Source organism: Triturus cristatus, chromosome 12 (assembly GCF_964204655.1).
Source record: "Triturus cristatus chromosome 12, aTriCri1.1, whole genome shotgun sequence".
NCBI lineage: Eukaryota > Metazoa > Chordata > Amphibia > Caudata > Salamandridae > Triturus > Triturus cristatus.
The window spans coordinates 536853044-536869956 of record NC_140595.1 but is presented as its reverse complement, the minus strand read 5'-3'; the positions used below and the strand labels follow the sequence as shown (position 1 = coordinate 536869956).

The 16913-nt window shown below is 39.9% G+C and overlaps 1 protein-coding gene and 1 long non-coding RNA gene across 5 annotated transcripts in view; one reads left to right on the top strand and one right to left on the bottom strand.

Moving 5' to 3' along the window:
• The window catches only part of LOC146776235 (uncharacterized), a 616314-nt gene that overhangs the window by 387035 nt on the left and 212366 nt on the right, over positions 1–16913 (top strand). The window contains exon 4 of one of the 4 annotated variants that reach the window (XR_014971999.1): positions 2203–2233. The exons of the other annotated variants lie outside the window; for them this stretch is intronic. This is a non-coding gene — a long non-coding RNA (uncharacterized LOC146776235). The remainder of the gene's footprint in view (positions 1–2202; positions 2234–16913) is intronic. 4 annotated transcript variants of the gene reach the window in all.
• The window catches only part of LOC146776236 (5-hydroxytryptamine receptor 3A-like), a 395550-nt gene that overhangs the window by 362395 nt on the left and 16242 nt on the right, over positions 1–16913 (bottom strand). The window lies entirely within an intron of this gene.

Sequence of the window (16913 nt, the reverse complement as noted above, 5' to 3'; positions counted from 1 at the left end):
TTAGCTGTAGTGCATGTTTCTTAACGTTAAGCAGAGTTCAGTGTCTTCTTAGCTCTTGGAGATCGATTCTGCTTCTTTAGTGGCTGGGTCGCCCCGCATCCCACTGGAGGGCTCTGTTCTGTTGTTTCGTAGCCCAGCTTGCCTCTCTTTGGTAGGCCTCCACACTTGATGCCATCCTTCCAGCCAGTCCCATGCTCCCTTTGGGGAGGAGAAGAACCATGTCTTGACATCCGCTGCAATACGTAGCTTAGCTGGGAAAATCATTGCATATTTTATGTCCTTTATCTCAACGCCTTTTTGGTCCCCAGGAAGCTGCGCCTTTGATTTTGAACTTTCGTGGTGAAATCTGGAAAAAAGGATATCACAGTTCTCTAATTTGATTGGGGGATTTGTGCGTGCAGCTTGGAGTATTGCATCTCGAGCTCGAAAGTTAGAAACTCTTGCAATTATCGTGGGGGGGAGCTCCTGGCTTCCGTTCGATGGAAAAATAGTTTGAGAGTCCCTTTGATTGCAAACATTTGGAGATTAGTTCTTCGACAAAAATTCTGTAGCCGGGCCGTCTGCCTGTTCCTGAACCCCCAGGATGCGCACATTATTTCCCCAAGCCCTTCCTACCCATTCGTCTAGTTGCACTTCCATTTTGACTTGGCTGTCTCGTAGTTGTTGAACTTCTTGTTTTAGTTGGGAGGCATCTTTTGTGAGCTCTGAGGTGACATTTTCTACCTCCTTAACTATGGTGTCCATCTTACGAAGGTCTGCCCGTATGAGCGAGACCATAAATAAATGTTTGACAGCAAGCCTTTGAATGCTATGTGCCCGATTTAGCAGTACCACTTAGTGAGTGCTGACATATTAGTTAAATAATACGCTTATGTAATAAAATCCTGTCACCTATAAATTGGGCTGATAATTTGTATTATTTTTGGATATCCACTCTTTCTACAGTATTTTGCTCAGCCTTCAATATTAGGTGCTATACTTGACATTTTTTAATAAGTACATACTTCAGATATTTCACTTTTTGTGGCATCTGGTCTTTTTCACAACCTTTATTGTACTATTTTTCGCATGCCTATGGTGTCTTCTCCCTCATCTAATCTGAAGGCTGTCACCCCATTTACAGTCATGCCCATCGCTCGTAAAGACTCAAACACTCCTACCAAGAGGCAGAAGAAAGATCCTGGTTCCCCTACAAAGTCTCCTCTACCTTTGACTTTGGAGGACCTTATGGAGGAGATCAAACATCTGAAAACCTTTGTCATGGAGACTAACGTTACACTTCAACGTATAGAGGAAAATTGTTCTACGCTGGAGTCCAGGGTATCAGGTGTCGAACAGCAGATCAGTGAAGTGGAGGATGTGACTGCCAAAATTGATGACATGACTAAGGAAATAGCACTTTGGAAGCAACAGACAGAAGATTTAGAAAACTGGAACAGGCCTAATAATCTCTGAATTTTTAGCATTCCAGAGGGAACGGAGGGGTCAGACATGCCTGCCTTTCTTGAGGTACACATCCCCAAGCTTGTGGGCCTTAAGGAAGGAACACATTTTAATTTACAACATGCTCACTGTATTGGTCCCAAACCTGTAAGCGCTTCAAGATCTGGCAACACTAGAGGAATATTTGTTCTTTTTCTAGAGTATACTGAGCTACTTATGGTGTTGCCTACGGCTAAGCAAAGGAAACAAATGCTATGGTCTTGTCAGAGGGTCTTCATTTCCCAAAATGTAGCACGTGCAACTGCCACTTGTCGGAAGGAGTTTCTATCCTTCCGGCCAACTCTACGATCCATGAATGCAAGATACAGACTTTGCACCCAGGTTTCTTTAAAGTCACATATAAGGACCACAATTATTTATTCGATTGTCCCGAAGACCTGCAAAAGTTTATTCTCCAACATAAGGGTGAAGCAATGGATCTTCGGAAAGTGTAAACTTTTCGTTTAAGTGTCACTTCATTTGTCATAGGCTTGCATCTTTGGCCCTTGTGTCTGAACTAAGTATATATCTTACTTCAGTAACTGGTTGTGCCCTCATTGATGGTAGCATGTTCAATTGTTAATTATGCTTGTTTATGGTTGTTGTTATCTAATTGATTTATTTGTTTAACCTTGCTATTTATCTGTTCCTCTTTGCTGTTGTCTGTTGTCTGATATGGATTACTCTGGTGTGTCGCTTCCCAATTATCTTCCTTGATAGACCTACTGTTTCCATATTATACTCGTGTTTGGTAAGTTGTATTTATTGAGAAGTTATGTCTCATGCACTTCTTTTGTTGACTTATTTGTTGTGTTGTCTTATTGGTCCTAGCTATATAAATTGCGGCAGTACTTCTATCTCCTTCTCTTTTTCGTTCTTTCTTTATACTCTCTGCTTCTTCTTTATTACAATTATTGTCTCCATCGCTACTGTTATTCAATCTAAATGGATTTGTGCCTATTGTCCATCCTTGGTCTTGTGCTTTTCTACCACTCCACGATATTCTTCTCACATTGCATGTGTTCTACTTTCTACATGACCAAAGCTTTTTGGCTTTTTGGCATCTCTATTGTCTTTACCAAAGTTACTGTTCCTTTCTTTACTTTTATTTCCTTTCCCTCCGTTTCTTTCCGGTCTTTTTTCTTTTATTTATGCTTTTCTTTTGTCTCATTATTCGATATAGTTCTCCATTGAATATGACAGTTAGATTATTTCATGTGTTACATATATTCAGTTTTCCTGAAGTTCTGATTCCTTGTATGGATACACTGGTGCAGTATATATGTTAAGGTACTACAATGGTAAATTCCCTTAAGGTTATTTCTTGGAATGTCAAGGGCTTGCGTAATCCTATTAAAAAACTGAAAGTCCTGACCCATTTAGCTTGGCTTCAATGTAATATTGCTTTATTATAGGAAACACACTTGATTTACAAAGATTTAAACTCATTGCGTAAAAATTGGGTCGGTCACATTTTTTGTTCTCCAGCCCTTGAACATAAAAATTAAGTTATTATTCTGGTTCACAAATCCCTTCCCTTGGTAATAGAGAAAGAGGAAAGAGACGCGGACAGCTGATGGTTTATAATACATGCCACCATCCATCACAAGCCTATCGCTATATTGAATATTTATTGTCCAACTGGTGTAGATGTACAATTTTGGGAATACATGTCAGTTGTTTTACGTTCCTGATCAAATGCAAATCTAATAGTTGGCAGTGATTCTAATCAAATTGTTGACCCTTTTCTAGATAGAAAGTCTCAAGCTAAATATGTTCCTAATAAGATGCAAAAATCATTTACACTTTTTATTCACTCCAGGGGATTAGTTGATGCCTGGAGACCATACTCTCCTGACACATTTGAATATACATTTTACTCACCAACCCACAAGTCCCAATCCAGAATTGACTATTTATTTATTTCACCTGCCCTAGTTGCTGCTCTTGTGTATGCTGAAATTGGGTCAATATTAATTTCAGATCATGCACAGGGTTATAATAGATTTGGATTTATTACCTGAGAACCTCTAAACCTAACAGATGGCCTTTAATAATAGCTTATTGAAGGATAAAGAATTTGTACAACATTTTGAATGTTTTATTCAAGAATTTTTTTGCATAATATCACAACGGATATTCCATTCCATATTGTTTGGGATGCTTTCAAAGCATCTGCTCGAGGGCATATAATTAACTCTGTCTCGGCTAAAAGGGAAAAGGCTAATAAGAAACCCTGATTACTGCTTCAGTCTATCAAGCAATTAGAACATTATTTTTTTTCCACAAAAAATGACATTGTGTTACAGTAACTAATGAATGCTAAATTTGAGTTTAATAAAAGGTCATCATAGGAAGCGGCTGGAACACTAATAAAAATTAATTCCAGGTTTTACGGTGGATGAAATAAGGCAGGCAAACTTCTTGCCAAGTCTAAAATAGTAAAGGTTATGGATGAAAGCGGTCCTCACGTTAAAAACAAGGACATTTTGAAATGTTTTACTGATTTCTGTATAAATCTTTATACACCAGACCATTTACCCACAGATGAGGCACTAGATATCTAATTTCATTCTTTCCCACCAAAGCAGCAGCAGATACAGGATGTTTCTTTTCTGGAAGAGAATATTTCAAATACTGAACTAAAATCTGCTCTTAATGCGCTACCCAAGGAAAAAACACCAGGTCCGGATGGTTTTTCTGTTGAATTTTACCTCTGTTTTTCACATCTTTTACTCCCACACTTACTTACTTTATATCAGTGTTTTATCTCACAAGACCAAGCTAAGGGGACTTTCTTGGAAGATATGATTTGTTTGATTCCTAAAAAGGATAAAGATCCTTCTTTTTGTGCCAATTATATACCCATTTCCCTTATTAATCTAGATTGCAAACTTTTCGCTAAGATTATATCAATTAGGATTTCTCCTTCGATTCCTGATATGGTTGGGCTTGAGCTGACTGCATTTGTTAAGGGACGACACATGACTGACAATTCTAGATTGTTTCTGGATATTCTACATGTGGCGTCCTTTTTTTAATACACCCATGGCTGCCGCAAATTTGGATGCCGAAAAGGCTTTTAACTGTGTCAAATGGAAATTCATGATGCGGGCCTTAAAATGGCATGGCTTTAGCCCAACTTTCCCAAATATATAGCTATACTATATTGTTCCCCGATGATGTCTGTTTTTTTTAAATGGTTCTCAATCTTTCTATTTTCTCCTCTTAAGGGGTACCAGACAGGGATGTCCTTTATCTCCTTTGCTTTTTATTCTATCCCTAGAACCCTTTTTGCACACACTATGAAATTCCTCATCATTTCATGGCTTTCAACATAAGGATATTCAGATTAAGTTCTCAGCGTATGCCGATGATGTGATCCTTTTTATGTCTCTGAACCGGAAACATCAATCCCGGCTTTTTCTAATCTTTTAACATCGTACTCTAGGTTACCTGGTTATGAATTGAACTTTTCAAAATCAGAGGTACTCCCTCTCAATAATTATTGTCGGAAGGGTATATTTAATGGAACAGAGCTTAAATGGTCTCCATCATTTATCAAGTGTTTGGCTATTAAATATTCTACTTCCATGGCAAATACAATTCATATAAACTTAGATGAAGTTCATCATAAGATCCTTCAAATGACGGAGGAATGGTGCCCACTATATTTGACCTGGTGGGGTAGGTTGGCTACTATTCAGATGATGTTTTTACCTGTCATTAATTTGTATTTGTCTATGTTGCCTATTAAGTTACCTTTTACATTTTTTAAGCTATTGAATAAATCGATAATTTTTATGAAATGGTAAAAGGGCGCGCATTTCTTTAGCGTCTCTTTGTAAACCTAAAGAGTTGGGGGTGTAAATCTTCCAGATTTTCAACAATACCATAATTCCTTTGTTTTAAAACAGGTTCTGCCATGTATGGGGGACACTGTTTGGCATAGATTAGAGAATTCACTTGTATCACCTTTTCCTTTTTCTTCTCTACCATATTTTTCTAAACCTCCTTGAGCCTTTTCTGCTCCACCTATTAAATATTATAGCACGGTTTCTTCTCGTATTTTCACAAAGCCCTTATCCCCAATACAATAATTTTTGGAATCCGCTATATGGCATAACAAATCTCTCACAATTTTGAATCGAACCATTTTATGGAAACAATGGATTCTGAAAGGTGTAATTCAAGTTAAACAATTATTGTGTGCTATGACTCCGCTTCCTTTTTCCCTAATTCAAACCAAATTGGCTCTTCCTTCTACTTATGTCATTAAATATGAGTCCCTCAAAGATGCTCTTTTGCAAGCTATCTCCACACTCACTAAATCGCAACCTCATATATGATCCTCACCTCCTGATCCAATTGCACCTTCGTCATCACTTAGAGCATCATATATTTATAAATATTTGCATTATATCACCCTTTCCTGTCCTAAGTCTAAAACTGAAGCATTGTGGGAATCTGATCTTCAGCAGTCCTTTTCTTTAAGGGTTTGGGGTTTAATTTGGAGCAAAATACACCACACTTTGGCTAATGCCAGCACCACACAAACCCTTTCTTATGTTTACAATAGGCTATACATTACCCCACTTTCTTTGCAAAAATACAATCCCAATTGTTCAATGTTTGTTGGTCTTATAAAACCCTCCCTGGTACATATCTACATATGTTTTTTCATTGTCTGCCAACCAATGCTTTTTGATTGCAGGTTTGCAGAACTATTTCCACTATCTGTTCTATTGATTTCCCCTTTGATATCAAATGTATTTTTCTTGGAAGTTCATCATGCTCTTCGCCAGTGCGCTCTAAATTAGGAAAAATTCTGGATCTGTTACTTGCAATTGCTTTTCAAATCATTACATCAAATTGGAAGAACGCCATGAATATCAATGTTACTAGGTGGTGGAATCTTCTTTGTGCTCATCATATGCTTGGTACAGCTTCTGCTACCTCTACATTGCAGATGATAAACAAAGACCTTTTGTGGTCTCCGTTTGTTGGTTACTTAAATAAAAAGTCTAAACCTTCCAAGGATTCAACAATGGTTTTCCATTTTGCCAATGTCACTGTATGTGATGCATTGTTATACGACAGGACGGTGGTATATATAAGAAGCTGTTATATGATATAAGTTTACTATGTGCTACATATACAGAATTATGTAATATGTATTGTTTTAGTCTTCGTTTTCCTTTCTTTTTCTTCTCTCCTCTAGCTTTTCTGTTTCCTGCTTTCTTTTTCCTTTTTTCTCAAATTACAAAACACAAAAAATGCAATATCATAAGTACAGAATCATGCTGTTATCCTAATACATTTACTGTACAATTTCCTCTTTGTAGTTTTAGGAATTATTTACTGTTGCCTCTTCTGTTAGTATTCTATTTTATAACCTGTGTTTTTTTTTACTTTAAGCACCAGATCATTCTGTACATTTGTATTTCACTTTAATAAGACCTTCATTTAACTAAAAAAAACTGTTTAATTTTTACTTTCAAACGTGGCTGTAGTTCGAAGTGCGTGGTAACAATCAGATAGATTTTCTTTGTTCTTGACATGAACTCGAATGTAGTAAATAAAGAAACTAGAGAGGAAATAGTTGAAAACAAAGAGCGAAAAATCTAACTTGTCCTTTCATTGGTTTAAAAGCGGTGTTATTTTCTTCAATTACCTGTTTTGTTTTTTTACACTTTATGCTAGCCCAGGCTATAGGCATTGTAACATCACAATTGAACAGTAGTAAAATTGCTTCGAACTGACCATGTTTTTGTTACTTCATTTGGATAAGTGATGTGATAACTGTACTGCGGTAAGTCCATAACGGGAATGTTTTATAAATGGAATGCAGTACCCCCTGTTGTACATTATAGAGAAATTATAAGTCACTGAGGTGTTCCGTGACCATATAGAGGAATGAGGCCAAGGGCTGAGTTATATTTTAAGGTGATGGAACTTGGATGTGACTTGCAATATCCTCTGAACATAGGCAGAGGGTACTTCATTCCTTATAATTAGGGCTCCCAGATTTATAGAATTAATTTTTTTACAATTTCCATCTGTGTTGTATTAATAAATTAAGTTGTGAAATGCCATAGTTCCACTTTTATTTAACTAATAGATGTGCACTCATACTTTGAAGCCTGTCCTGTTGTAGCAAATTAATCAGCCAAATATTAATGACAATACACCCACAGGTAAATATTAGCATTATACTGCAAATGGATGTTGACATATGTCGTTATTTTAGGAAATCTCATCTTGTTTTTTGATTCTCCATGCCAACTATATGCTCAGCTATTGCGCTGGAATTGATGAAAGACAATATGGAAAGACACTCACAAGAAGATCAATTTTCAGTATCCATTTTTAAAAATTGATGCAGACAGAAATCTTACTTTTTTCTGTCTGTATTTATCTGTAAAAATCCGTAAAAATCTAAAACTGGAAGCCTTACTTATAATACATGGTCACACCATCACCCTTCCCACCATAAATATCTTAAATCTTTGGTGTCCTGCACATTCATATGAAAGCTACAGTGTGGTTACTGATTTCACCCTTGTACCAGTAACCTTAGGCTGAAAAAATAAAAAATTAATAGAAATTTGGAGAATCATAAATCATGATCGGGTTTAATTAATGCTATGCATACTAAGAATAAGGTGGATGCGATATTTCAAGCATCAAGTGGGGATCAATCTGATATTCCTACATCTAACAATAGACCTGACAATAATAATGTTGAGGTCATTAATGGTTGAATTTCCCCATCCTTAATACCATTCCTTGTTCTTCGTCAGCTGAAATTGAGACTCCCAAGGTTAAAGTTTCAAGGACTAGCACTAACTCTGCTGAGTCAGCAGAGCACGCAGAGTTCCAAAACACTCCACTTCGCTGAGTTTTTCCCTCACTCGCGCTAACCAACGGTAAGTTTTTGAGCGTGAGTGAGAAAAATCTAACGCTAGATCACCTCTCAGCAAGAATTCTCAATGCAGGCGGTTGTGGATTGTCGTGAGAGGCGTTGAGAAACCTTCCGTTTGCGTTCAAGAAGCTGCCACTCAAGTAGAACATCTACTCGAGTGGCAGAAAGAAGCAGTGCCCTCTTGCGATGTGCATGGTTCCGTTCGACTTATTTTCCAGCGTGGTACAAACACCTGGTCTTACAAATCAGCGTAACCTAATGCACTTTGCCACATGCGGAACTCCGCATAGCGTGGCAGAGTTTTTTGGTCACTTCGGGGAAGTCTGTGAACTCCACCCAGGCCTAGTTAACAACCACTTGAGAGGGGGGCGGGGCTTGGTTCCATCATGGCTGCTCGGAGCTGAAGCTCCGTGAAAGCCCAACGCCACGGCAACCAATTGCGGTACTTTTCCGCACCAAAAACCATCTGACAACTATCTCCCGATATCGGAGCTTTGGGTGCATCTGCCGATGTGGGTGCCTTCTCCCTAAACCCCTGCCTTGCCGTGTTATCGGCTTTCAACCTGCCAGGTGATCGCGCCTCAAATTGGCACTGGAAGCTTAGCGGACTTGCTGCAACCTTGTATCTGAGCGGGGACCGCATACTCAGGAGCGGGCCCACTGGAGACTGCGTCGGAAGTGCATCGTGTCCCTAAACTGCCCCCTCTGCATACCCGGTGTGCACAGAAGTGACCCGGTGAGACTGTATTAAGGTGACATCCTGCAAACGGCATCTGTAGTGCTGCTGCGACTGAACCCTAGACATCGGAACAACGTGGTGGTGAAAGGATCCTTGATCTACAGTTTTGCTGTGGTGAGTTAAGGCGCAAACACTAGCTCCCGCACCTGGAGGGATCGTTGTTGGAGGTTGGGGCCCCCCCATAGCGACCAGGCACATAACTATGCACCAATGTGGCTCGCCTGACTCTAAAATGGTGGTAAATAAAACAACTGTGACAAGGGAGGACTGCACATCGGAAGGAAGGCACACCCAATGGTTCTAAAGAACAAAATGGTAGAGAAAAGGCAGAATGACCTCCCCTTACAAAGCCAGGTCCCTAAGCCTGGTGTCCTCCTTTGGTCTCCCCCAGGCACTTCACAATCTGCGGGCCTACATCCTACTGGGGAGCCTGTGCGGAATGGGAGTTTCCCTCTCGAATGTGACACATTGCATAACATGATAGCAGCAAAGACTTCTCTGGGAACCCCCCCTGTCATATCGATCTGGCCAGAGGACTTTATTACGAGCCACATTTTTCCTTACAGAAGCCTCTCAGGACAGGGCCTGACCTCAAGATGGCGTCTGGATTTTATTCGGACCATGGTTTCTCACCCCCCCAACCCCCGCGCTATTCTGATATTCTCTGAGTACACCTGATCACTATCCTGACAGCGGAGTCCAAGAATTATGTCCTACGCCCCGTGGAGCTGCTTGGTTCAGCTATTGAGGAGATCTGCCCTGGTTCATCCCCTAGGCTATCCCCTACCCAGCCGGACTTTGGCCACAGTTTCTCCCCGTCTCCCTGTTTCTCCCATCCCTCCCCCTCCCATAACGAATTTCTGTAACTCTGCTCTTTTTCCTTGTTTCCTATGTTTTGATCGCTCTTGAACAAATGTAACATGTTAGCTTGTAACTCTGATCCTCATGTAAAGCACTCTGATACCTCCGGGTCTAGCCAGCGCTATATAAAACTCAATAAATAAAAAAATTAAAAAACCACTCCAACATTTAAACACAAGAAATCTCAAGGCTGCTAACTACTACAATACAGGGCATGCTGGATGGCACTTTTCGTATAGCTACTGCTATTATAGAGCTAGTACGACAATGTGCGACTGCTGTACTATTACCTGAAGCCAGGTTGACTTAGGACCTTCACAGTCTCTCTGGCTCTGAGGCATTTGAATTGCCTACACCTAAAAACTGTGACTTCAGCTTTCTTTCTTCTTCAGCATTAGCTAAATCTTCAGGGACTTGTCCCTTCTTACATGAAGAAATAACCAAGCATTTTATCCAACTACTAATGCCCTTTTCTAATCACAGAATAATGTCACTGAATCCAGACGTCCCACCATTTTTTTCTGTGTTGCCTCGGGCTGAACCTGATATCTTCCTGATTGAGTTATTTCCATTCTCCTTGTCAAAGTGCTCACATGATAGCTGAAACCGACGTAATGTGCTGAAATTATTGAAAATGTTTCTTGAATTTAATAACATCAAAACGTTGCCTGTATCAAGAATCCAATTCATTATGGGACCATTAACTGGTAAGTAGGTTCCTGGAATAACTTGGCGCTATTGTTCTTGGGTAGCAAAATGATGGAATAGGATATCAGATTTAGCTGTATAATAATATGGTAAAAGCAGAGTCCAAAGATAATTATCCAGCTATGCCTAGGCTAAGTCAGTTAAAGATTAATGAGAATGACAGATGCATCAGCACTACATCAGTACTTAAGCATTTAATACAATAGGACATTTTTTTTTAAAGTTCCTGAGGAACTGAACTCAAATGAGGTTGTTGTTCGATGGGGGAGATCAACTTCTTCTGAAAATTCACTTTCAGTCACTGTGAATATTTTGTTCAGTCACTCATATTAGGACACTTACTGGGTACTATAAATCCTAACTAAATTAAAATGCCTCTTCTAACCTTTTCACACTTTCCCTGTAAGGCATTTGTGCCAGCATCAAAAGCTCTATTTATATCAGCGTATGGAATAGGTCTGAGCTAGTCCATACACTGGTTAAAATAGAGCTTTTGTTGCCAGCTGAATTCCCGTAATTTTGGGAATTGTGTATTACACACGTTAAATTAAATTCTCAAAATGTTGCCATTACACTATGTTGAGTAATTATGAGCCCTTTGTGGCATAATTTTAGCCTGAGCACATGAATAATTTGAAGAGGCAGAATGCGAGCAGCTGTTTTCATGTCATGTATCTTTTTCGTACCATATTTTTACAGCGAAATGCATCCTTGCTTCAAAAATTGACACAAGGATGCATTTACAGCTAAAAAAAATAGCTCCAAATGATGGATTTGCAATTTGCATAACTTGTTTGAAATTTTGCATACTTACGTGAAAGCAAATTATGCAGATTTCGCACACCACTAGAATAGACCCTATACCATGTATACTTTAAAGTGCGCACTGTCAGCTGCACCGCTCCATTCTGTACCAAAAAAATAGTGTGCACTCTAGTGCTTTGCACCACATTTGCAATACTTATGTTAAAGTTTCCCTATCTGTCTGGTGCACAAGACCCTTTGAAAGTCCAGCAGAAAGAATCTGCTGTTGGACAAACCTACATATATGACGCTAACCCTCCGTTGATGGTATGCCTCGGAAAGAGGTACAGCAAAGTGGCAATTGGCAAACCACTGCCATGTGTCTCACTGTTAGCAGTCTTTTGAGAACCATCCATCGTGACTATCGAGGGCCAGAGACATTAACATTTGAAATACCAATTTCTTAATTCCGATTCTTTCTAAATGGCAATTTGGAAATCGGAATTCCTAATGTATGAAACTCTTTTGAGTTTCATTAGCAATTCCTTGTGGTTCGCAAATAGACCTACCTCAAGCATATTAATAAGGTCGGTCTCAATTAGCGACAAATTAGGAATCACAGCCATCACAGAGATGGTGGGCTGCCGAGGTCAGCAGACTTTGATAAAGCAATCCTTTTCTTTAAAAAAAAAAAAATGCAGCCCATTTTCCTTAAAGGAAAAAAGGGATGTGTTTAAAAAGAAAAAATGAAACTTTGCAGTTTCATTTTTTAAGAGCAGGCAGTGGTCCGCGTGACCACTGCCTGCTCTTAAAAAAGTACTTTTTTAACATTCTCAAAGTGGGTAGGGGTCCCCAAGAGACCCCTTCCCCTTTGCGAATGGGTTACCACGAGTTTAAAACTGTGGTAAAGTAGTACTGTTTTGTGACTGCAATTTGGTTGCAAAACATTGATACATATCATTCTGATTTTGTATTTGGAAGGTAAGGCTCTACCAAATCGGTATTTGGTAGCAAATGCAAATTGCGATTCAGTAACAAACCGAATCTCAATTTGGCTTTTGTACATTGTAAAAATCTTTTTTGTTGTCTCAAATGGCCCAACTCTGCAGAACAGGCCATATGCGGCCGCAAAAAAAGCTTTGTACATCTGGCTCCAAGTTTCTTTCAATTCATGCACTTGTCTTTTCCATTTTTGGATCATTGATACACTTCTTTCTGGCTCTTTTTTCATAGATCATACTTCCATACATTGTTATTGCCAATGTCCAGTTGTCTACAGAGGTAGGTAGCATTGACAATCTCACCAATTCCCTTTTGGCTTCGTTTCATCCATCTTTAGATTTTACCTCCCTGTGTAATTTAAATTGTTCATAATTTCTCCCTCGTAACTGATAACAAATGCTGGCCCAAATGGTTTAGTTAATCATATAAATTAATCTGGTGTACTGACCGTTTTTTTTGTTTTTTTTACTTTCCAACAATTTCTTGTACTTTTCCAGCCCATTCCACCTGTCACATCTATGCTGTTCACTTGTGCCCTTAAGGTCTGTGCTGATTCTGCATGGGCAACTCCACCGATGTTATCAGTCAGCCCCATCTTTATCAGACCTCTTATTAAAAGATCCCTCACATCCACCACCTGCAGCTTCAAGTTCCACACATTTCTTCTACGTGTCCCACTTCACTGCCTGAAAACATAATTCATCCAACTCTACACTGAAAAACTGTTCTCCTCATCTGCAACCTGTGTCACTCTCATCTCATCTTTTATCTCAATAGCCACAAAGGAGCTGATCTTACCAGCCTGCTCCATACTCTCTTATCTGACCATATGATATTCCCTACAATCCACTCCTAGTGTTCTCTTATGACCTCTCTTAGTAACACAATCTCATTGTCTCATTCCAATCTTAAACCACGATTCCCTCGGCCCCTGCTTCTTCTACCAAGTATCCAGTCCGCACAGGATATGTTTGACCACCTACCTGTCATATGACACTATATGTGGCATCTTGTGATCTTCCTAAAGGCACCTCTCTTTCATTGACCATGGACCACAAATCTCCCTAGAACCATCCTCTGCCCATTTTATTAGATCCATCTACATACCACAGTCAAAAGTGTATATCACCTTCTCAGTGATTGACCTAGTTGCAGTGTTGGGGCGCAATCACTGATCTTGAGTTGCAAGGGGCAATTAAGCCTATAGGGTTCGGGAATGTTCTGTCCAAGTGCCATTTTTAAACCAGATTCAATCACTCACTTCCTTGAGCAGCTAATAGCAAGATTTTTGCACTTTCAGATTGTGCAAATTATGCAATGAGTTGCTACAATATTTAGTTCTGCCGCCATAAAATAGTACCAACCAATCTACAAAGAAATGGAGCAAAGTAGTGGATCTTATAATATGAAATAATTTGGTGCCTCAGTGTAAATTAACACCATCCAGTTCAAATAGCTTGGCTCCTGATACTCCATCATCTTTGAGCATAGATCAGCTATACGTCTGCCATGGTGTCTCAATCAGAGTTTGGAAGTACGTTTTTTGGCAAAGAATGCCCTTGTAAGATTATAAGATGCATCCTCCTTTGGATGTAAGTCTTCTAAAGTGCAGAATGTTTCTTGGATCCAGTCTTAACTCCCAGTGTTCATTAAAGACTTGGGCCGAGATTTATTGAGGGCTGCGTCTCCCTTGCATCACCCAAGGCAATGAAAGCCCTTCAGTCATTTTTACTATGGCACGCAGAGCTACTTTGTGTGAATCTGCATGACATAGCAAATCTGGAGTAACGCAAGGCTGCGCAAGTCGCTGCCTTGCGTTATTCTGCGTTGGGAAGGTGTTTCATGGATGGCGCGTGGGTGTTCTAATCCATCCACCCATTGTTTTTGGTGGATTCCCAGAATCACTAAAAAGTGGTAGGCCTTCACTGGTGAGGGGTAACAAGGAGAAATATTCTTATTTTCCCTCGATTTTTCTTCTTTCTATATGTGCTTCAGAATGCATCACACATAGAAAGAGGAATATGTCTCTAAGGATTTTTGTCTGCAGGAAGGTGTCCCTTCCTGCACAAACCAATCCTCCCTGTAATGCAGATTATAGGCAGGATTTTCGTTGTGCAGGAATGAGCACCTTCCTGCACAAAAACAATCCTGAGAGGCTTTTTCCTTTTTCTATGTGTGCTGCAGAATGCAGCACCAATAGAAAGAGGAAAAAAACGAGGAGAAATAAAGATATTTCTCTTCGCTACGCCGGGGAGACTTTTTGGCACATTCCCAGGTTTACATGGTCATTTAAATCTGGGAATGTGCCAAAGACCATGGGAGTTGCATAGAAACACCTATCTAATGCCCATGGAACGCCTACCCAGGGCGGAGTAATGTATTACTCCATATTTTTGAAGCCACTCAAAGTGGCTTCGCGTGGCTTCAAAAATATGACTCAGGAGCGACACAAACCGGGTCATAATTATGGCCCTGTGTTTCTGAGTGACTGTGTTTTTTCGAGAACTTGCCCTACAGTGTAACAATAGATGGACTCAACACAGTAGATGTATTTATGGAGTGGGTACACATTTCTCCAGGGCGGGTGATTTTTTCTTTGAAAGGAAGGTAACAATGAAACAGCACTACGGTCAGACTGAGCTCTCGCAGTCCCCCCCATCACGTTTTATTTTATAACTGCTACCAAATACAGCTGCCTCATGCAGCCGACGAAACTGCGGATTGCCTTGTTAAGGGCTGGTTTCCACAGTAAAGTTATCATATTTCACTATAGTCCAGTGAGGTCTGCTCCTGTGAAGCAGCAGTGGGCTGGGGAGGGCAGGAGAGGGAGAGAGGGAAGGGATTTTACAAAAAAAAAAAAGTTATCTACTGGCTGGCAGGCCGCCGCCGCCTCTCCTCCGTCTTCTTCCTGGCTTCTGTGCAACCAGGAAGTACCCAGGTTCCCAAGCTACCCATAGCCAATCAAAATGCATCAATGCAGCGTTGTGATTGGTCTGAGCGTTGTGGGTCGGTGCTCAGCCAGGGAATAGCGGCCTGGGCATTTTCTCCACCCGGTCTTTAATGCAGCCTGGGTGGAGAACAGGCAAAGTGCACATGACTGGTTTTGAAACGGTGTGTCCGGGCTAGAGTTTTAGTTTCAGTTTTTGGGAATAAATTCCAATTACGACATGCAGATCCGGGTGAGATAAGTATTTTTTATTCTTTTTTGGGTAGCTGCAAGAAAAAGGATGGCACAGCCAACACGTGTTTCGCCCCCTAATCGGCCATCAGGCCTGGGGCTTCCTCAGGGCTGTATACAGACAATGTTAACCCAAGGTAGGAAAAGTACATGGTGTCATAAGGCATGTGTATAATATATACATATATAGTGAGGGTGAATTTTGGGAAGAGTAGTAAAGTTATAGTGAGACGTAGCATTGAAGGGCAATTAGTAAGTGAGGGAACAGAGAAAAATAGTAAATTGAGGAAGGGGTCAAAGTAAGCGTGCGGCAGGTATGGAAGGTAGAAAGAATCAAGATGTGATGTCATTGAGGGACACAGAGAAATAGATAATAATATGGTACAGAGTGTTTTGTCGAGTTGGAGGGAGAGAATAAGTAATTGTGATAAAATAGTAAGAGTTTAGAGTACAAAGGTCAATATAATTAGTGGCGAGTATTAGCACAAGTTTCAAATGAAAGTACATATTACAGTCATAAACATTGCCCGGTATAAATATAAGCCGGTGAGAACAAAAATGAGTTGCATTAAGAAAAATAACCGTTCATATATATAAAGAATACAAGGAGAATTGCGGATCGTATAGTAGTATGATATGCAATTAGAATTTGGCATTTATAAGTATTTGCATGACATTGTGAGATTAAATTAGAGGTAGGTTACATGATTTTGTTATTTACATTTTTAGAGACAGTAATGCATAACCCAAGTAAATTAATGTTTGAGCGTATAGTGTTATCGACGATTAGAATGAATTTATAGTTACAGTTTCCATTAATGAGGAGGCCGCATCCGGGTACCGGGTCAAGCGCGAGGAAGAGGGAGGAAGGGTTCGCATTAGCCTAGGAACGATTTGGGATTCTTTTGCCAGGGTGACTGCGTGAATTCATATATTTATAAAGTGCTGGTGCTTTCTAGGTCACATCGTATATTAATTGTTAATTCTTAATATCGGAGTTGTGTCAAGGCATAAGACTAGTATATTGTGTCAAAAATTGTGAATCAGTAACCTCGTGAAGTGTGAGGTACTGCTGTGTCATGCCATATGTGAAAAGTTTGGATATTTTAGCGGGTAGAGAAAGGGAGGCAATTACTTCTCAAGTGTAGATTCGGGCGGTGTAAATAACGGTGTGTTGATGGTGAAATTTGTAAAAATATTGGTGGGAACTATTTGACTGTGCAATAATTGCCGAATGCGAGGAGTGCTTGCGCATGTTTTTAAATCTTTTTAGA